The following is a 23,786-nucleotide window of genomic DNA, read 5'->3' on the forward strand; positions in this document are numbered from 1 at the left end:
TGACCTCCAACTCCGTTCATTTATCTGCGAATGACAAAATTTCATTCTTTGTGGCTGAGTAAAATTCCATTGTGTATAAATGCCACATTTTCTTAATCCATTTGTCAGTAGTGGGGCATCTTGGCTGTTTCCATAGCTTAGCTATTGTGAATAGTGCTGCGATAAACATGGGTGTCCAGGTGCCTTTGTAAAAACCTGACACACATTCCTTCAGGTATATCCCTAGGAGTGGGATTGCTGTATTGTATGGCAGAGCTATTTTTAGTTTTTTAGGAGCCTCCATTTTGTTTTCCATAGTGGTTTTACTGGCTTTTATTCTCACCAGCAGTGTATGAAGGGTCCTTTTTTCCTGCATCCTCACCGACATTTGCTGTTGGTGGTGTTTTTGATGATAGCTATTCTAAAAGGAGTGAGGTGAAATCTTAGTGTGGTTTTGGTTTGCATTTCCTTTATGGCCAAGGATGGTAAGCATTTTTTCATGTGTTTTTTGGCCATTTAGACTTCTTCTTTTGAAAAATTCTATTCATTTCAGTTGCCCGTTTCTTCACTGGGTCATTGATTTTTAGGGAGTTTAGTTGTTTGAATTCCCTGTATATTCTGGTTATCAGTCCCTATCTGATGTATAGCCAGCAAAGATTTTCTCCCATTATGTGGGTGGCTTCTTCAATTTTGAGAACATTTCTTCGGTTGTGCAGAAGCTTTTTAATTTCATGTAGTCACATTTGTCAATCCTTTCACTTAGTTGTTAAGCCTATTGCTTCCAGTGTATTCCCTGATCTTTCCTGTACTAGCTTCAAGGTTTTAGGTCTTATATTAAGGTCCTCAATCCACTTTGACTTGATACTTGTACAGAGTGACAGACATGGATTTAGTTTCACTTTTTTGTAGGCAGATAACTACTTTTCCCAACAACATTTGTTGAACAGGCTGTCTTTTCTCCATTGTATGTTTTTGGCACCTTTGTCCAAAATTATGTGGGTATAGCTGTGTGGATTCAATCCAAGTCCTTTATTCTGTTCCACTGGTCTTCATATCTATTTTTGTGTCAGTACCATGCTGTTTTTATTGCTATGGCTCTGTAGTATAGTTTGAACTCGGGTGTTGTGATACCTCCAGCATTGCTCTTTTTGCTCAGTATTGCTTTGGCTATTCACAGTATTTTGTGTTTCCAAATGAACTTTAGGGTTGAGTTTTCAGTCTCTGTGATAAATGTCATTGGGATTTTGATGGGAATTGAGTTGAACATGAGGAATCAGGTTTTTGGTTCATTGATTCTTTGTATTTTTTGTTTGGTCTCTATTTCTATCTATTGATGATAGAGGGTTATTAAAGTCTCCTACTACCACTGTGTTGGTGGGGCCTACATGTAATTTTAAGTCCTTTAGTGTATGTTTAATGAAGTTGGATGCACCTGACATTGGGTGCAAATAAATTGATAATTGTTATTTCCTCTTGATATATTTCTCCTTTTATTAGTGTGAAAAGACCCACTTTGCCTCTTTTGACTAACGTAAGTTCGAAGTCCACTCTGTCTAATATAAGTATTGTTATTCCTGCCCATTTTCGGGGGCCATTAGGTTGGTAAATCTTCCAGCCTTTCACCCTAAGCAAATGTTTATTTCTGTCAATAAGGTGGGTTTCCTGTACACATCAGTTTGTCAGATCATAGTTTTTAATCCAGTTTACCAAACAGTATCTTTTGATTGGGGATTTGAGTCCATTAACATTCAGTGTTAGTATTGAGAAGTATTCATGCCATTTAGGTTTTTTTGTTGTTTAAGGGTGTGAGTGTGTGCAGCAGACTCATTGCTACTCTCTAAGCACTTGTCTGTTCTTCTCATAAGGTTTAATACTTCTCATCCTTTCGTGGTTTTGTTTTCTTTCATTTTCTGTGTGCAGAATTCCTTTCAGAATCTTCTGTAGTGTTAGCTTGGTGGTCATATATTGTTTTAGTTTCTGTTTATTTTGGAAGACCTTATTCCTCTATCAATTTTGAATGTTGATTTTGCTAGGTAGAGTATCCTAGAACTGAAATTGTTTTCTTTTAGTGCTTAAAGTACCACACTCCATGCCCTTCTTGCTTTTAAGGTTTCTGTTGAAAATGTGCTGTGATTTTGATTGGTTTACCGTTATATATTACTTGTTTTTTCTATCTTACAGCCTTCAATATTCTTTGTTCTCTTTGCTACTTAACAATAATATGCTGTGGAGAAGTTCTGTTTTGGTCAAGTCTGTATGATATCCTGGAGGCTTCCTGTGCCAGGACCGGGAACTGTTTCTCAAGATTTGGAAAAATTTCTGCTATTATTTTCTTGAATATATTACATAATCCTTTGGCTTACAACTCTTCTCCTTCAATGCCCGTGATTCACACGTTTGGTCTTTTGATGAAGTCACTGAGTTCTTGTGTATTACTTTCCCAGCTCTTGAGTCTTTTGTCTAAGAGTTCTTTTGGATTTTTTTCTTTAATATCTATTTTGTCTTTTAGCCCTGATATTCTGTCTTCCACTTATTCTAGTCTGCTGGAGTGGCTTTCTACTGTTTTTTTTATTTGATTTAAGGGTCTTTTTATTTCCAGGATTTGTTTGATTCTTTTTTTAAAGGTTTTTCTTATCTTTATTAATCTCCTCTTTCATATCTTTGTTATCTTCTTTATTTCATTTCTTTTTTTAATAGTCTTCTTTCTTTCAGTTTGGAGTTTATTGAAGTCCTTTTTGAGTTCATTTAGTTGTTTCTGTGTATACTCAAGTTTTTTGTTCATGGTTTCTTGGTATTGTTTGAGTTTATCCTGAATGCTCTGTTTAACCACCTTTGTAGCTTCTCCATGAGTATCTCAGTGATCTCATTCATGAATTCCTCTTTGAGAGATTTTTTTGTGAAAGTTTTTGAGCTCATTGGTCATATTTATCATCACTCTGTTGGGGTCAGGAACTGAGTATTCATTTTCTTCATTTCCCACTAAACTTCCTACTAAATTGTTGGTCTTTTGAAGAGTGAAATTTCCTTGTCTTTTTCTTCTCCCCATGCTTCTAATTTGTGCTGTGCTCTTATATTATCAATTTGCTAGTTTGAAGTTTTAATCACCTTTTTTCTTTTCCTCAACTTAATTACTGTGTTGTGACTGGCTTGGTCATTAGCTAGGTTGATGTGCTACTTCTATCCCTGGCCTGGAAGTGTATATTAGCAATAACAAATTCACAAGTTCAATACCAGAATAGTTGTTTACATGTTGTGTAAAGAACTCTTGGTGATAGTATCTTATAAACTGTAGGAATCGAGGTGAAGGGATAGAGATAGATACTGGGTTAATTTGAAATGGTGATGTTAAAAGTGTAGCCAAAAAGGGTGATGATGTGGGAGGAAAGGGGTGTGGGGGCTACAGGGCTTTAGAGTCTTTGTGTGTATTAGGGTGTAGTTCAGTTGTTATAGTGGAGGGTGCTTGTATGAGGGATTGCAGAAGGATGGGGTGTGTACAGTTGGTACAGTAGGCTGTTGGGTTTGCATATTTATGCAGGCTGCTTTGGAATCAGGCTGGCAGGTTGAAATGTTGGATGGTTTTTCTCAAGGCAGATGCTCACTGGGACTCTGTTCAGCCCAGTGGGGTGTAGGTACACTTTCCATGGGTTAGGTGTCCAGCATGTCACAGGGTTTGGTTCTGTTTGATCCTGTATCTTCTGGGCTTTTCCCAGGGCAGACATGCCCTCGTGGCTGTGCTGCACTGGGATTTCCCTGTCTGTTAGGTGCAATTGAAAACTGTTTTAATAGTTGCTACTTGAATTTTATGTGCACCCTATGTTTTGGTGGTTATTTAGTTGGATAAAACGAATCAGAATTATCCAAATGTAGTTAAAATGTCTCCAAGTGGTTTCTGAAATTGCAGAGCTCAGAAATTCTGTTTCCTTCTCCTATCTGCCATTTTGGACCTTCATTTTTGATATTTTATATTGATTTTAGTCTTTCTTCTTTTTCTGCTACAATATTTGTTATTTCTTCCCTTCTAAATTTGTGCTTATTTTTTTTGCATTATTCATTTGCTTATTGAAAAATTTGGGGTTTTATTATAATTGATTATTGCTATAAACTTTCCTCTTAGTAAAGCTTTTGCTTCATGACATAAATTTTCTTATGATGTGTTTCCATTTTCATTTACTTAAAAAAAAACCTCAAATTTCCCTTTTCTTTACTTGTCCATTATTTGCTAAATGGTTTATTGCTTAATTTTCATTAAGTATTTTGAAGTTCTAAGGTTTCTTGTGTTGATTTTATTTTTGTCAATGAAAACTACATGATATGATTTTTTTACTTTTTTAATTTCTTGAGACTTGTCTTGTGTTCTAACAAATGTTCTATCTTTTTGAATGTTCCATGTGCTGATGAGAAGGATGTATATTATTTAACTGTTACATGAAGTATTCTGTAAATGTTAAGTTTATTTTGTATATAGTATACTTTACTGAGTATTTCCCTCTTATTTTTGTTAGTTTGGAGATCTGTCTGCTGATAAAAATGGGGTGTTAAAGTCCTCAATTCTCTTTTTTGTTATATTCTTTTTTTAATCATTCATTTATTCACATGTGCATACATTGTTTGGGTCATTTCTTCTCCCTGCTCCCCTCTTCCACCCTCTCCCTGCCTAGCTTCCAGGCAGAACCTGTTCTGCTTTTATCTGTAACTTTGTTGAAGAGAAGACATAAGCATAATAAGGAAGACAAAGCATTTTTGCTAGCTGAGTTAAGGATAGCTATACAGAGAGATTCCTAGCACTGCTTTCATGTACAAATGTGTTACACCCCAAGTTGACTCATCCCTTACTGATCTTTACACTGGTTAATGATCCCCTTCTCTTGATAACCTCTGTCACTTTAAGGTTTCTGTATTAGTTCCTCTGGAGTGGGGACATCAAACACGTTCATGTTTTGGGTTTTCTACCTATTCCTATATTTCCCATATGTGCTCTCCCTTTGTCATGTGATTCAAGTCCAACCACAATCTTACTGTATCATAGCTTATCTATCCTTTTAGGTCTTACATTTGCTTCATACATGTTGGCATTCCAGTGTTGAGTGTATATAAGTTTATAGTTAATTATTTCCTATGTTTCATTTGATTCCTTTATCATCTTGTTGTGATTTTCTTTTCTCTTTTTATAGATTTTTATTTGAGGTGTTTCTTCTGCCATATGCATAGCAATACTTGGTCACTTTTGGTTTCCATTTGTGTATTATATCTTTTGACATACCTTCACTTTTAATCCATATGTGTCTTTTCTGGTGAATTGAATGTCTATAAGCAACTTTTCATTAGTCTTGGTTTTTAATCCATTCAGCCAGTGTAAATCTTTTCATTGGTCAGTTTAATTCATTTAAGGATATATTTATAATTAAAGACATACTCCTGACATTTTATTTTTCTGTTATCTTTTTATACTCTTTGTTTTTTATCCCTCCGTTTATGCTCATCATTGTAGTTTAGTGATTTTGTGCATTGATTAGGTTTCTTTTTCTCTTTACTGTATTGACACTAGTACTTACTTTTATAATTTTATGATGTTTTCATGTGTTTTCTGATGATAGTTTTGTCCTTGCCTAGTATTGGAGGACTTCCCTAAGTATTTCCTCCATTTTGGCAGTACTTGGGATTGAACTCAGGGTCTTGTGATTGCTAGGCAGGTGTTCTACCACTTATACCACTCCACTAGACCCCCTAAGTATTTCTTATAAGGCCAGTCTCATGGTGATTAAAATCCCCTCAGTTTTTGCTTTTGTAAAAAAACTTTATTTCTCCTTCACTTCTAAATGATATCTTTCTTAGGTATAGTATTCTTGGTTAGCATTTTTTTCCTTTGGATACTTTGTGTGTAACAGGATTTACTATTTCTGTTTGGTTAATTGCTTCGCAATTGTTTTATAGACACTTTTCTCTATTCTACATTTGCTGTCTTCCTTTGAAATTTGATTTTTTGCAATGGTATACTTTGATTCCTTTCTATTTCTCTGTTGTACATCTATTTTTTTGTGGTGGCCATGGGGCATATATGAATAGCTCTATTTTTTCTCTTTTGGTGGTTTTGTGTTTTCCTTGTTGTTCATGATCCTTGTCTCTAAGTATTTACACATTTAAATAGGTACTTATTTCAATATTTAAAGACTATCTTTTGCAGAGACTTTTTCAGCCTTTGTAGAGAATCTGGACACTCATATGGCCTAGCCCATTGGTGAATTTGCTGTTACAATCCCTGGACAGGCCTCCCTGGTACCCATTTCTCTGGGGACAGGACTAGCATCTAGATCTACTAAGATAAGCCTAGAGTCTGGGTATGCTGGGACAAACCTGGAGCCTGGCTCCACATTGGATAGTCTGGAACCTACATCCACAGGAGATGATGTGGCCCTTGAGTCCACGGGGATAAGCTTGAGTCCTAAGTCTGCTGGAATGGGTCAGGCCTCTGGGTCCATTAGTTTGGGATCACAGTAAGTAGCCTGATACCTGGTTCTGTAGGAGCCTGCCTACCGTTTTACTACAAAGCTGTGGGCTTACTGTCCTTGTCCATGGATCCTGGCCTGACATCTGAGTCCATGAAGTTCAGCCTGGACCTTGAAGTCATGGAAATTGGCCTGGTGTCTGGGGACATTGGTATCTACCAGAATCTTGGAGCTAAAGGGCCCATCCTAGAACTGAAGCATTTCTGGAATCTGAGCCCACAGGGCCATGCCTGAATCCTAAATCCATGGAAGTTGGTCAGGAGAGAATTTGGACTTGGAACCTGTAGTCATAGTGGTTGACCTGGAATCTGAGTCCATGGAAATGGTCCTGCAGGGCTGAATAGGCCTGAATTTGGAATCTACAATTATAACTACAGACTGGATCACTGAGATCCTGGGAAACCTACACTTGAGATTATAGGGGCCGATCTGAAGCCTGGAACAAGAAAAGTTAGACTAGTCCTGGGAAAGGCTTAAAACCTGGGTCCAGGGGAGGTCATATTATTTCCAGAATTCACTAAGTGGGCTTGGTACTAGTCCAAAATTTTGCTTATTTTGCTGTCTGTTCCCCTTGCAGAGGATATCTCTCTCCACAGTACACTGCGCAGAAATAAGTATAGGTAACAAGGTAATGTAAAACTCTCCTTAGTATTATTTGCAATGTTTCTTTTCTTATTTTTGTGCACCATCCACATATTGCAATCTCTCATCTGGATTCTTTAGCTCTTGTGAAAGTATTTTCATATTTGGATGGTTATTAAAATAGATGTTTCTGTGATGGGACAGCCAATGGAAACCATGTAATATGATCTTGCTGGTATCACTCCAGATCATGAAGTTTTATACATTCAGCCATTTTATATCTCTTGGTTGAGGATATTAATGCATTTATGTTCAAAGTAATTATTGACAAGGGCGGAATTAATGTTTACATTTTCTTCATTGGTTTCTGTCTCTCATTTTTAAAATTTTACTCTTTTCCTATCTTGTTGTTGTTATGCTTTTTTATAGTGATTTTTAAGTACCTTTGTGTTTTGTTTTTGTTCACCTTCCATAGGCAAGTAATTACTTTGAGGCTTACATAAAACTTCTAAGTGTTTACAAGACTATTTTATGCTGAAGATAACTTGAATTTTATCTGCATCATTTTCTCACCCTAAAATTTGCTACTGATGTCAGTATTTATTTTTACTGTGTATGTATTGATCTTGAAGCTATACTTACAGTGTTATCTTAATAGCTTTGGTTTTAAAACTTTCATAATAAAGTAAGAGTGATTTGCACACCACCACTACATTACTGCATTACTCTGTATTTCTCTATATATTTACTTTTACCAGCAAGTTTCATTGTTTCATATACTTTTGGTCAACATGTTACCTCATATGTGCTAAATAACTTTTCTCTTGTTGCCTACAAAATTGTCTATTTGTCTTTGTTTTTGTGATTTGATTTATAATGAAAATTAGTATAGACTTTCTTAAATTGATACTATTTGAAGGGGCACTTCGTGCTTCATAACCTTTGATGTCCATTTCTCCCACTAGACTAGGAACTTTTAGCCAACATTCCTCAAAATAAGCCTTTTCCCTTTCCTCTTCTCCTTCTAAGACTCCCTTACTGCATTAGTTGTTTCACTTGATAGTGTCCTATAAGTCCCATAAACTTTCTTCACTTTCTGTTTACTTTTTGCTCTTCGGACTGTCTAATTTCTTCTGACTTGATTATGTTGTTGAAGCTCTCTATTGAAATTTTAATTTCAGTTATTAGCTCCAGAATTTCTTTGTTTCTTTTTGATATTTTTTATCCTTTTGTTGATTTTCTTATTTTGTTCATGTGTTGTTCTCCTGATTGTGTTTAGTTCTGCATATGTGTTTCTTATAGCCCACTGACCTTAAGTCAATTGTTGTTGAACTCCTTGTCAGAAAATTAATATATTTCCAACTCCTTAAGTTTAGATATATGACATTTTTGTCCCTTTGCAAGTGCCATGTATACCTGATTCTTTGTGTTCTTCATAGATTTGCATTGGTATCTGTACCATTTTTTGAAACAGCCATTTTGTCCTGTGTTTGTGAAGTGGGTTCAGACAGTGTGATGGTATGGATTCTCAAGCAATTTTGATTCTCCTCTTCTATTTTTCCTCATTAGTAAATCTCAGTACCACACATCTTTTCTTGGTCCACAGAGCCATAGCAACATGATGAAAGCAGCCTTCCCTTTTTCCTTTAAAGATGATTTAACAACACACACAGTGCAAACTCTACCTTTTTCCCTCCTTAAAGAAGAAATATTTCAGGCCCATTCCCCTTCCTCCAAGCCTAAAAAGATAAGGGATCTGGTAAACTCTGGGCTGTCCACTGAGATTTATGCCATCTGTCAAGGTATGGACCCCTGCCAAGATCAATACCAACTCCTAAGATTCACGAATTAGCTATTTTGATCCATACATGCTGCTAAGAGTAATACTTGGTCTTGATACCAACCTCACTGCTCAGATCCATTAACACTGTTAAGATAAATACTGGCTTTTGAGAGTCATACTATTGGCTAAGATCCATGACATCTTCTGAGAGCCATCCAGGTTAAATAAATCCACACTGGGTTCTAAGAGACATGCAATTATCTCAAAATATCACAAGCTTCTAAGGACCACACTAGCTCCTGAGTCTTTCCATACTTTTCTTTCTTTGTTTTTAGTGTTCCCTAAGTATTCAAAGTACACTAATTTTCTCAGTGCCCTGATAAAGTTACAGCAGGAGCAATTCTCTTGAGCATGCCCTGTAACCTGAAGAAGTTGGATACACAATTCTCTTTCTTCCCTTGATGAAGAAATCAAATTCTGAAGTCATCCTTCTAAGTTGTATGGTTATACCCACAATTGGAAATAAAGTGGTGTAAGTAAAGTGAATTTACTCATCTTAATGAGATCATTTTGGGTTTTGTGCTCTGCTAGGGTGCTACAACTCCTTTACTAAATATTGGAGTTATCACAAAGGTATTTTGCTTTATATAAACTGCCAAATCTGGTTCTATGGAGGGATGACAGCTGAAGCTCCCTATTCCACCATCTTGCTTTATTATTGTGAAGTTTTAGATGTCAAAATAACATATTCATGGGGAAGTTTTAAAGCACAGTAGACAGAAAAATCAATATTCACCTTTTGATTGCTAAAGTCTCAGAATGAAATATTGATTCCAATATAGTGTTTCTCAGACACATTTTAAGTCAAAGCCATTGAAAAACCAGATCCTACTCAAAATTTCTGAAATATACACTTTCTGAGAAATTTAGGATTTTTCAGGTACTTGTTGTTCAATATTTAATTGACAGTGTCTGTGGCAGCAAAAACTAATAAAAAGCAGAGCAAGGAAAAGACCAGAGGAGTACTTAAATAGACAAGTTATGCATATTATTTAAGATGGCATTGATAAAGCAAAGAAAAAGTAGTATCTTAACTACACAATGTCATTTCAAAGTCTTTCCCTTAAGGCTATATGTGAAACAAAAGGTGCAAAATTCAATATAAAATGAATAAGAATAAAAATGAAACATCAAAATATTCCTATGGAGTGACCTCATGAAAAATAAAACAGTGCAAAATACTAGGGCTCTATCCTTCTAGAACAGCAAGGAATTAGGCAGCAAATACTGCCAAAATAAATTTCCAGAAACTATGGAATATATTTGAAAATTTATAATGAACATAGTAAAGTTAAATAAGAAACAGCTACTGAATTGCAATAAGAAAGTGTTTAGCACACTTTTAAAATTTTCCACCTTGCATGACCTATCCCTCTGGTCATTAAATGCCATTATAATGACATTCTACTATAATAGGTTAGGTACTGGCACCAAAGAATAAAACGACTTATCTTTCAAAGATTTGTGGTTGGATGTTTAGACCTGTCTGGCATGTACCTTAATGATCGGGACAAGTAGTTGCCTTGAATTTGTACCCATCAGAGTTTTTCCAGGGTTAGATACTTATCCAGGTAACATTTGCAGAAAGTATTTAAAGACAAAAGTATTGGCTGCAGCAGCATGGAACAAGAAATAACAGTAGGTACAAGTGAGTAATAGATAGACCAAAATGATCATTAAGGAAAAAGTTGGGAAGAGAGATGCACAGGAGCATAAAATTTAACAACTTTTGCATGTACCAGAGAATCTACAATGCCATACACATACTCAGTACTGCATCCATTTTTCAGAAGAGTGTAGATAATAAAATGAACTTATAGTTTTGAATGATCCTTATGCTTCATTCAATCAGTAAGTGAAGGCACTGGCAAAGTTTAAATTTAGGATGGCTAAGCATGGCTGAAGTGTCCCATCACAGAGTCAATCTTGAAAGACTGGGAGAATTTTTTTTCATTCTTTTGATCCAGGCTTTTGCAGTAACACTGCTAAAACACAGGCTGACCAACAATCTGGCATAACAGAGACCTCAGCGACTACTCAGGAAAAGTACAAAATTTGAAAAATAGTTTTAATTATTCCCAAACAAGCAAGAAAAAGCAATAACAACAGATTTGGGGAATCAAGAAGAAGCTTCTTTCCTTAGCTGCACATATAATATTTGCATGTCTAGTTTTCAAAAAGAACAAGAAATAAATCTATAGAAAGTATAAGAAAGGAAAAAGGGAAAATTTGAGTGGCAATAAATAAAATAAAGAATTGAGAAACATTAGACAAAATCAATACATTCTAAAATTGTCTCCTTGAAAATATTTTAAAAATTGAATAAACATTAGCTTGATTTCCTTTCTAAAAGAAAGTAATTAATTAAAATCAATAGTGAAAGTGGATATACATTTCAACTAACCTAACACAAAGAAAAAACAGGCAGTTATATGAATAATTGGATACCAATAAATTAGAAAACTATATAGATTGGAAAAATCTCTATTATCACACAAACTAACAAAACCAGTTCGAAAACAAATCAAGCCATAAGTAGATTTACAAAAAGTAAAATAAGCAAGTAATTTTAAAAAATTTCCCTAAAAAGAAAACCCCATGATGGGATGCCATCACTCATGAATGCTATCAGTCATTTAAAGAATGAATATCAAATGTATTTCAATTTTTCCCAAAAGTTCCAGAGAAGAGAAATCTTCTATCAAGCCAGAATTTACCAGATACCAAAGATCAATAAATCACAAGAAAAAACACTATAAGCCATTTTTCTTTATGAACATGGATTCAGAAATTCCCAACACAATAATACCATCAGAAATATACCAGCATTTTAGTAGAATTATACCTCCCCCCAAAACTGAGATTTACTGAGGAATACAAAAGTGGATCACATATGAATATCAATGTGTTGAGCTACACTAATAGAATAAAGGAAAGATAATATATAATTATTTTAATTGTTGCAGAAAAAACATTTGACAGTATCCTCCAAATTTTGTGATTTAAAAAATAATAAACTACAAATAGAAAGGAACTTCTTCAATATGACAAGGCACATTTAGGAAAATTCACACATAGCATTATAGTAAATGATGAAAGTTGAAAATGTCCCCCTAATATCATGAGCAAGACAAGAATGCAACCTCCACCAACTTTATTAACATTTTCCTAGAAGTTCAAACCATACAATTAACAAACAGAAATAAATCAGATGAGTCCACATGTAAAGTATGTGGTTTTTACAGATGATTTTATGTACAAATAATCCAACAGAATGCATTCAAAAACTATTTGAGCTAATAACTTTGGCAAAATATCTTTGACCCACTTATCATTCACAAGTTTATTGTTCATTCTCCATATGTTTGACTATTTTGTAGTTTGTCTTGCTATTTATTCATAGTTTTATTCCATTGTGGTCTGATAAAATATTGAAAGTGATTTTCATTTTTCTTATATGTGTTAAAACTTTCTTTGTGTCCTAAAATATGATCTATTTTGGAGACAATTTTGTGGGCTATTGAGAGTGGTGTGTATTCTGTGTCTGTTGGGTAGATACTCTGTACATGTGGTTTAAGGTCACTTGCTCTATAGTGACATTTAATTCCGAAGTTACCGTCAAAATTTTTGTCTAGATGACCTAGCTATTGGCGAAAGTTGGATAGTAACACTGCCCACTATTATTGTGTTGGGATCTATCTGTGATTTTATATCCAGTAGTGTTGGTTTTAGGAAACTGGGTGCACCTATATTCACTGCATATATGTTTTTGATTGTTATACACTTTTTCAGAATTAAGAGACCTTCTTTGTCTCTTCTGATTTAATTTCATTTGACGTCTGCTTTGTTAGATATGTATATAGCCACTCCTGCTTGCTTGCAGGCTCCATTTGTTTAGAAAACCTTTTTCTGTCCTTGCACTTTAAGCGTGTGTTTGTCTTTGCCATTGAGGTGTAATTTTCGTAAGTGAAAAGTGATAGGGTCTTGTGTTTTAATTTGATCAGCCAGACAATTAACATTAAGAATTATTACTCTAGAAAGGAATATAATAATTCTTGTTATTTTGTTAATTTGTAGAGTTTGATTCTCCCCTAATCCTCATCTGTTTATGTACTTTTTTCTCGTGACATTTATTCGTTTCTCTATTTTCATGATTGCATTTATCTTCCTCTTCTGTGTATATAAGATTACTTTTTGTATCTTCTGTAGTGCTGGCTTATTGGTCATAAACTACTTTAGGTTTTATCATGGAAGGATTTTTATTTTTCCTTCAATTATGAAAGATAGCTTTTCTGCATACAGTAATTTAGGTCAGTAGTTCATTCCTCCGAGAGTTTAGAGCACATCATTCTATGCCCTCCTTCCTTTTAGAGATTCTGTTGAGAGAGACCCTCTTGCAGCTTTCAATATGCTTTCCTTGTTCTGTATAATTAATGTTTTAAATACAATATGACATAGAATATGATTCTTTTCTGATCTAGTCTGTTTGATGTTCTAAAAGCTTCCTGTGTCAGGATGACTGTCTGGTTCTCAAGATTTGGGAAGTTTTCTGCTAGTATTTTATTGAATGTATTTCCTATGTCTTTAGTTTGCATAGCTTCTCTTTCTTCTATGCCCTTTATTCATAGGTTTTGTCTTTATCTTTACCTGAATGTTCTAATCCATCTACCTTGTCTTTCACACATGATATTCTGTCATCAACATATTCTAATCTATTTGCCAGTCTTTCAATTGAGTTTTTTTAATTTGATTTTTTGAGTTTTTCATCTCAAAATTTTTAATTTTATTTTTTTCAGGATTTCTGTATCTTTGTTGAATTCCTCTTTTATATTACACACTCTCTTTCTTATCTCATTAAGCTGTTTATTTGTACTTTATGAATCCATTCAGCTGCTTATTGATACTCTCTTGGAATTCAGTCAGGCTTCTTCAATTTCATCCACCATTCTTACAATTTTTTTTTCTGTGTTTGGGATTTCATCCTCTTCACTATTGTTAGTGTCCATTACTGTGAAGTTGTTGACCTTTGTAGGAATAATGCTGACTTTTTCATATTTCTGTGTTTCCACATTAGGATTTGCACATGTGTGTTGGTTCATTAATCAGAAGTTTCAATCACCTATACTCTTTACATTGAAGTATTCTCAATGTTCAGGCAGTACTGTATAAGGGCAAGATTTAGGTGCAGTTTTGCACCACTGGACTGGGGGGAATAGTACAATATAACTTGAATATCTCTTGCACTACCACTTAGAGGAAAGAAAGCATACAGCAATAATAAACCACAAATTCAAGAGTAGAGTACCTGCCTAGCAAGCATGAGGCTCTGAGTTCAAACCCCATCACCACCAAAAAATTTAGTTTTCTTTCCAAGCCAAACCAGTCATTTAAATGTGGTAAACTGCATCCTCCATATGGTTATAGAAGAAAGGACCAGGGGTTCTTATAAGATAAGCTATGTGTTTAAAAATTATTAAAGATATAAATAATAAAAATTAAGTAGTAAAAATTAGAGAGTAGGATAAGGAAGAGAGAGGGAAGATAAGGAAAAGGTGGGATTTATATGAGATGAAGGTATAAGAAATACAGTATATGAGATCACAGTCTAATTATTACTGAGAACAATAGTATAGTCAGGCAAATAGAAAAGCAAAAAAAAGAATAAAGACAAATATTATAGATAAAAATAAAATTCAGCATTTCTTTCTTGCTTGAAGTGAAAGGCATATAACATCTGGACTCTGACAAGGTGGCAGCTGTTTTTTCCTGTATCTGTAATTTCCTTTTTACTAGCAAGTAAAATTGTCTTATGTGTACATCAATCAGATTTCTTGCTAAGTGAATTGCCTGGAATAACCTTTGTTGACATTTTTCTTTAATAATTTCTTTTTATAATTTGGAGGAATTATTTTTATCTTCCAAGCAATAATTCTATGTCAACTACATATATTAAATACATATATTCACAGGCCATTAATTACTTTTGTTCTTGGTGTTTTGTGTGATAAATAGTTTATAATAGATAGATAATAGATAGATATAATAGATAGATAATAAATAGTTTATAATAGATAAACAAATTTAAGCAAGACAGTGGAATAGAAGTATCCCAGCCTTAGTCTTCTCACAGAAACATAGAAATTAGCAACTTCAAAATCTACACATGAGAATACCTTTGTGAAAATCCCAGAATATAAGGGCAGAGTTTTAACACTCCACTGAAGTATAGAAGTTGATAAAACTGTATTAACAAGGATAAGACTAATTTCACTTTATCTGGGGAGAGGTTTTTTTTTTTTGTCTTTTCTTTTTTTGGTGCTGGGATCGAACCCAGGGCCTCACGCATGCTAGGCAAGCGCTGTACCACCGAGCTACATCCCAGCCCTAATTTCACTTTATCTGAATGTTCCCTCTTCCAAGATAGCATTGAAGCATACTGTCAAGGATACCCTTGGCCAGTGATTTCTCTAAGGGGAAAAAGAGAAAAGCAAATATCCACCTTTCCTAACCTTCCAGGATGCTTCCATAGAGGTCCATATCTTTCTATCTTCACACAGGACACTAGGGAAATAATGAGATGAACAAGAATATAATAATAATAGAAAATTTTAATAGTTCACATTTCAATAATGAGTAGGTCATTCAAACAGAAAATTAATAAGGAAGTACTAGATGCCATACATCTAAAGACCCAAATACATATGTAGAACTCTCCAACTACAATAAACATTCTTTCCAAGCATACATGGAACATTCTCTAAGGTAGACCACGTGTTGGGAGACAGAATAAATCTTAACAAATTTAACAAAATTGATATCATAGCATCTTTTATGAAAATATCAAAGATTTTAAATAAACAATCTAACTTTACAGCTCAGTAAAAAAGAAATAAGCCCAACAATATAAGAGGAAGGGAAATTACTAAGGGAGTATATCCTAAAAGTTCTCACTACAAAAAAATTACAGGAATGGAAAGATTGATATGTTAATAACTTTGATTTAATCACATCATAAAACATACAGACATCAAGGCAGTACATTATGCACTGCAAATGTGTGATTTTTAGTTGCAAAATATTCCTTAACTAATAATATGATGAAAAAAATTTCAAATTAATAACCTTGTTTTATATCTCGGGGAACAAAAAGATTAAGCTATAGTTAGTAGAAGAAAGGATATAGCAAAGAACAGATCAGAAATAAATGAGAGACCAGAAAAGAGCAATAGAACTAAAAGTTATGTTTTCTTTGAAGATATAAGTAAAATAAAATGTTTAGCTAAAGAAAACAGAGAAAACACTGAAACAAATAAAATTAAAGTGAATGATGAGACATTACAAATGATTCCACATAACCACAAAGAATCATAAAAGATGGCTATCAACAATTATGCATCAACAAATTAGATATTGTAAAAGAACTAGATAAAGACATATAAATATACCAACATGAAGACTATACCATCATGAATAAATAAAATTCTGAACAAACCAATAATGAATAAGAAGATTGAATTACTAATCAAAAACCTTGCAACAAAGAAAAGCCTAAGACAAGATGACATAACTGGTGGATTCCATCAAGCATTTAAATAATTAATGTCAATAATCTTAAAACCCTTAATAATTGGAAAAAGTGATAACATTCACAAACTCATTTTATGAGGTCATCATTATCTTGGTACCATATCCAGACAAGGACACTGCAGGAAAAGAAATTTTCAGACCAATATAAGGATATGTATATATGAAAAACTCATCAACAAAATAGTAGCAAGTTGACTTCAATAGCAATTCTAAGGATCATACACCATGATCCAGTAGAATTTGTCTCTAGAATGTAATTATGGTTGTATATATGTAAGTAAAGAAATATAATGCATGATATTAACATAACAAAGGATGAAAATCCTATCTCAATGTATACAGAAAAAGTATTTGATAGAATACAACATATGTAGAACTGGGGACATAGTTCTCAAGTTGTAGACCACCTGCCTAGCAAGAGTGAGTCCTGATTCAAACCCTGGTACAGAAAAAAAAATCAATGCATGTTAATGAAAACATTCTCAACCAAGAAGGTATAAAAAGAATAGTAATCTTCTGCATAATAAAGGCTATACATGATAAGCTCACAGCTAACATCATACTCAATTAAAAGTTTTAAATCCTTTCTTCTCAAATCAGGAAAAAGACCAGGATATCCATTCTCCCCAGTTGTATTCATTATAGTACTGGAAAGCTCATCTAGAGCAATCAAGTAAAACAGAAAAAAATAAGAAAGAAAGAAAAGAAAAAATGCACTCAATTTAGAAAGAAAGAAGTAAAATTAGCATACATATATATTATATATATATTATATATATAAAACCCCTAAAATTTTAACAAAAAGTTAGAATAAATTCAGAATAATTTCAAGATATATAAGCAATATTCAATTATGTTTCTAAACACTAACAATGGACTACCTGAAAAAGATATCAAGAAAACAGTATCATTTACAGCAGTATCAAAACTAATGTTTAAAAAACACAACACCATTTACAGCAGTGCCAAAAATGATAATATACTTAGAACTAAATTTTACCAAGGAGATGAAAGAGGGATTTAGTTCAGATTTAGCTAAATACCAAGGAGTGAAAACTATAAAATATATATGAAATCATTCATGGATTGGAATAATTAATATTGTTACAATGCCCACACTGCCCAAATTGACCTAGAGAGTCTGTGCAATCTTTATGAAAATTCTAATTCTGGTGATATTTTTCATAAAAATAGAAAAGCAGTCTTAAAATTAGTATAGGACCACAAAAGACCTGAGGTAGTAAAAGTACTCTTGAGCAAGATACAAAATATTGAATAATCACATTTCCTGATTTTTTAATTATATTACAATGCTATTATAATCAAAATGGTGTGTCATTGACATAAAAACACACACCTTGACCAAAGGATGAAAATCTGGAGCTTAGAAATAAATTAACACAGTTATGGGGAATTAAGCTTTGAGAAGGCATGCAATGGTAATAGTAGGAAAAGGATACTCTTTAGAATAAACAGTGCTGTTAAACCTGGACACTTACATGCAGAAGAACAAAACTGGATCATTATTTTACACCATATGCAAGAAACAATTTAAAATGGATTAAGGACATTTTATAATGACATATGAAGAAGTGAAACTAAAGAAAGTATGCAGAAAGAAACTTCTTGACATTGGTCTTGACAAAGATTTTTTTGGTATGACCCTAAAAACACAGGCACCAAAAGCCAAGATAAACAAGTGGGATGACCTTAAGCCAAGTAGCTTCTGCAGAGCAAAGGAAACAAACAAGATCAAAAAGCAACACACAAAATGTGAGAAAATATTTGCAAACTATTCACATTATAGGAGATTAATATCCAAAATATACAAGGAAGTCATACAAGTTTATATCAAATGAAACAAAGAACCCTATCAAAAATCTGCAAAAGACCTGAACCAACATTTTTTTCCAGAACAGATACACAAATGGCTGCAGGAATATGAAGAGGTATTCAATATCACTGATCATTGGGTAAATTCAAATTGAATACAATGAGCTCTTACTTCATAACTGTTAAGATAGGTTAAAAAAATAAAAACAAGAGATACCATGTGTTACTGAAGATGTGGAGAGGAGGGAACCCTTTGCGTACTGTTGATAAGTATGGAAATTGATATACTTATTAGGAAAATGGTATAAATTTCCTTAAAAATTTAAAATAGAAATACCATATAATTCAGAAATCCCATTATTGGATATACATTCAAAAGAATTGAAATCACATTTATTGCAGTGTTATGCACCATAGCCAAAATATGGGAAAAATATAAATATCCATTTAAGGATGAATAGATATAAAAAGTATATAAATATTTATGTATATATCTATTTCTATAAATAATATATAGAGAAATATAACTTTCTATGTCTATCTATATATATCGAATATTATACAGCCTTAAAAAGAATTAAATCCTGTCATTTTAATTAAAATATATAGATGTATACATTTAGCCATTATGCTAAATGAACTAAGCCATTCACAGAAAGACAAAAATCTCACTTATGTGTGGGATCTAAAATACTCCAACACAGAGACATGGAAGTTGCCAAGGTCTATAATGGAATGCAAGTAGAGAAGTGATGCTTAAATGGCATAAAACTTCAGATTTTTAAAACATGTATTCTAGATATGCATCATAGAGCATAGTGTATATAGTTAATAACAATCTATAGTATACTTAAAATTTGCTTAGAAGGTACAAATTTTTGCAGTGCTGGGGATAGAACCCTGGGCAAACACTGTACCACTGAGCTAAATCCCCAGGCCTCACAGGGTAAATATTAAAGTATTCATAACACACACACACAAGCACATATACACAGAGAATAAGAATATGAAAAAGAGCATTAAAGGGAGTAAGAGGAATTTTAAGGAGGTGAGGAATGTTTTTGCCCTGATGGTGGTAATGGTTTCTTGAGTGCATATACATTCCCAAACTCGTCAAAATATGTGCATTGAACACGTGCAGTTTTAATTTATCAATCAAACCACAATGAAGTGGTTTTTAAAAGGAAAACATTTCTCAGGGAAATAGATACTTGAGTATTTATGTTTAATATGGGTTTCTTGTACTTTAACCTTTATTTTCTACACTTCAAAGTCCTCCCCAAACTTTTGCCTCCTACAGTTTGCTCTTAGATTCTTATTCTTGCCATTGTTCTCCAGGAAACAACCTCTGACTATATTTCACAACTTTACTTCTATGACCAAGACCAGATTCTATCGCTTTGTTTCCTTTCTTCTGCCCTCTATACCATTCTTCAAAGCCACGCACATCTCAGCTCCTAATTAATTAATTAAGATTTTTCACCATTGGCTTTTAATTTCTGACATGATGGGGTTAGATCTAACATAACAAACCGTAGAGATTAGCAGAGAAGACTTTAACATAGATGTGGAAACAGTGATATAGCGGTAACTAGGCTCCATCTATGAAAATCTGCAGATCAAACCTTCGTATAAGAAAATTGTAGACAGATGTGATGGCTCATGTGTATAATCCCAACTACTCAGGAGGAAGAGGTCAGGAGGATCTTGGATTGAAGCCAGCCCCTGCAAAATGTTGTCAAGACTCCTACCTTAGCAAATAAATTGGGCATGGTGGCACACATCTAATCCCAGCTACACAGGAAGCACAGATAGGAAGATCACAGTCCCTGGCTGGCCTGGGCATAAAAGCAAGACCATTTCTATAAAAATAACATAAAACAAGCCTCAAGGACACCAAACAGACATGCTCAAAATAAAACCATCCCATGCATATTATAGTTAAAACAATTAGCACAGAGAACAAGGAAAGAATATTGAAGGCTGTAAGAAAGAAAAATCAAATAACATATAAAGGTAAACACATCAAGATAACAACAGGCTTCTCAACAGAAACCTTAAAGCAAGAAGGGTATGGATTGAAGTATTTCAAGCACTGAAAGAAAATAATTTCAGTCACAGGATACTCTAACCACCAAAGCTATCATTCAAAATTAAAGGAGGATTAAAAATCTTCCATGATAAGCAGAATGTAAAACAACACATGACCACTAAACCAACAGTTCAGAATATCCTAAAAGAATCCTACATACAGAAGATGAAAGCAAACGTAGCCATGAAAGGATGGGAATTACTAAACCTGAAGACAAGACAAGGCGAGTAATCAGAAAATAGTATGGAACTAGATGCACACACACAAACCCTTACATACCAAAAACAACTAAATGGCAGGAATCACCACAGACCTCTCAATATTAACATGGAATGGTAATAGTTTGAATTCCCCCATCAAAAGATTGGGAAAATGGATTAAAAACAAAAACCCAACAATGTGTTGTTGTTTATAAGAAACCAACCCTACAGCCAGAAGCAAACATTGTCTTAGAGTGAAAGAGTAGTAGAAGATTTACCAAACTAATGCCCCCCCAAAACAGGCAGGAGTAGAAATATTTACCTCAGATAAAATAGACTTCAAACCTAAATTAGTTAAAAGATATAAAGAAGGTCACTTCGTACTCATAAAAGGAGCAATACATCAAGAGGAAATAACAATTATTTACCTATATGCACCCAATGTCAATGCACCCAACTTCAATAAACATAAATTTCTGGACTCAAAAGCACATATAGACCACAAAACAGTGGTAGTGAGAGACTTCAATACCCCTCTATCACCAGTATATAGGTCATCCGGACAAAAAAATTAACAAAGAAACTCTAGAACTAAATGATACCATAGATCAAATGAAACTGACAGATATATACAGAGTATTCCCTCCTGCAACCACACAATATACATTCATCTCAGCAGCCCATGCAACTTCCTCCAAAATACACCATTTTTTAGGTCACAAAGCAAGTCTTAACAAATACAAGAAAAACAACCCCCTGCATGCTGTCTGACCACAATGCAATAAAACTAGAATTCAACAACAAAGGAAGCAGCAGAAAACACTCAAACAACATCAGACTGAACAACACATTGCTCTGTGATCAGTAGGAAACTGAAGAAATAATGGAAGAATTCAAAAAGTTCCTGGACCTTAATGAGAATGAAAGCACAACCTATCAGAACCTATGGAACAAAGCAAAGGCAGTCCTAAGGGGAAAGTTGATAGCCATGTGTGCATATATTAAAAGCACAGAAATATCTCAAACAAATGACCTAATACTACATCTCAAACTCTTAGAAAAAGAACAACCCCACCCAAAACTAGAAGACAGAGAAATTTTAAAAATAAGGGCTGAAATTAACAACATAGGGACAAAAAAATCTACAAAGAATCAATGAAACAAAAATCTGGTTCTTCGAAAAGATAAATGAGATTGACAAACCCCTGAAAAAATCTGACTAAAATGAAGAGGGATAACATCCAAAATAATAAAATTAGAATGGAAAATGGGGAGATAACAAAAAATACCAAGGAAATCCAGGGAGTCATCAGGGATTACTTTGATAACCTATGTTCACATAAATTGGAAAATCTGAAAGAAATGGACAAACTTCTAGATACATATGACCATGCAAAATTGAACCAAGAGGATATTAATCACTGAAACAGATCATAACATGCAATGAAATTGAAGCAACAGTAAAGAGTCTCCCCAAAAAGAAAAGTCCAGAACCTGACAGATTCTCCACTGAATTCTACCATACTTTTAAAGAAAAACTAATACCAACTTTCCTTAAACTTTTCCATGATATAGAAAGGGAAGGAAAACTGCCTGACTCATTCTACAAAGCTAGTATTACACTCATTCCCAAACCAGACAAGAACACAACAAAAAAAGGGAATTACAGGCCAATCTCTTTAATGAACATAGATGCAAAATCCTGAATAAAATATTGTCAAACCAAATTCAACAGCATATCAAAAAGATTGTACACCATGATCAAGTTGATTTCATCCCAGGGGTTCAGGGATGGTTCAACATACACAAATCATTAAATGTAATATAGCATATTAACAAAAGCAAAGATAAAAACCACATGATCATCTCAATAGATGCAGAAAAAGCCTGCAATGAAATTCAACATCCTTTCTCGATAAAAGCTCTGATGAAACTAGGAATAGGAGGAATGTACCTCAACATAATAAAGGCTATATATGACAAGCCTATAGCCAACATCATTCTAAATGGGGAAAAACTGAAACCATTTCCTCTCAAGTCAGAAATGAGATACTTTGCACTCTGACTGGGAGTGGAAATGGTGTCCACGCTCTCCACTCTTACTAAACACAGTCTTCGAATTCCTAGCCAGAACAATAAGGCAGGAAGAAGAAATAAAAGGAATACAAATTGGAAAGGAAGAAGTCAAGCGATCCCTATTCATAGATGACATGATCTCACACTTAAAAGATCATTTAACCTCTACCAAAAACCTCCACGACACCATAAACAGCTTCAGCAAAGTAGTAGTATACAAAATCACTATACAAAAATCAGTAGCCTTTCTATTCACCAACAATGAACAAATTGAGAAAGAATGTAAGAAAATAACTACATTTACATAGCTTCAAAAATACCTAGGATTAAACTTAACAAATGGTGTGAAAGATCTCTACAAAGAACACTATACACTATTGAAGAAAAAAATCGAAGAAGACAACAGAAGATGGAGAGATCTCCCATGTTCACAGATTGGAAGAAGCAACATAGTGAAAATGGCTGTGTTACAAAAAGCAATCTACATGTTCAATGCAATTCCCATCAAAATTTCAATGACATACATCACAGAAATTTAAAAAATCAACCCTAGAGTTCATTTGGAAACACAAAAGACCACGAATAGCCAAGGCAATAATGAGCAAAAAGAGCAATGCTAGAGGTGTCACAATACCTAACTTCAAACTATGCTACAGAACAATAGCAATAAAAACAGCATGGTACTGGCACAAAAACAAACATGAAGACCAGTGAAACAGAAGAGAAGATCCAGATATGAATCCACGCAGCTATGCCCACCTGATTTTTGACAATGGTGCCAAAAACATACCATGGAGAAAAGACAGCCTCTACAACAAATGTTGCTGGGAAAACTGGTAACTGCATGCAGAAAACTGAAAGTAGATCAATGTCTTTCACCCTGATACTTGTGTATCAATTCAAAATAGATTAATAACCTTAATATATGACCTGAAACTTTGAAGCTAGTGCACAACAGAGCAGGGGATACACAGAAATTAATATGTATAGGCAATGACTTCATCAATAGAACTCAAATGGCTCAGCAACTAAGAGAAAAGATTGACAAATGGGGCTATATGAAATTAAAAAGCTTCTGCACAACAAAAGAA

Source organism: Castor canadensis, chromosome X (genome assembly GCF_047511655.1).
Source record: "Castor canadensis chromosome X, mCasCan1.hap1v2, whole genome shotgun sequence".
In the NCBI taxonomy this organism is placed as follows: Eukaryota; Metazoa; Chordata; class Mammalia; order Rodentia; family Castoridae; genus Castor; species Castor canadensis.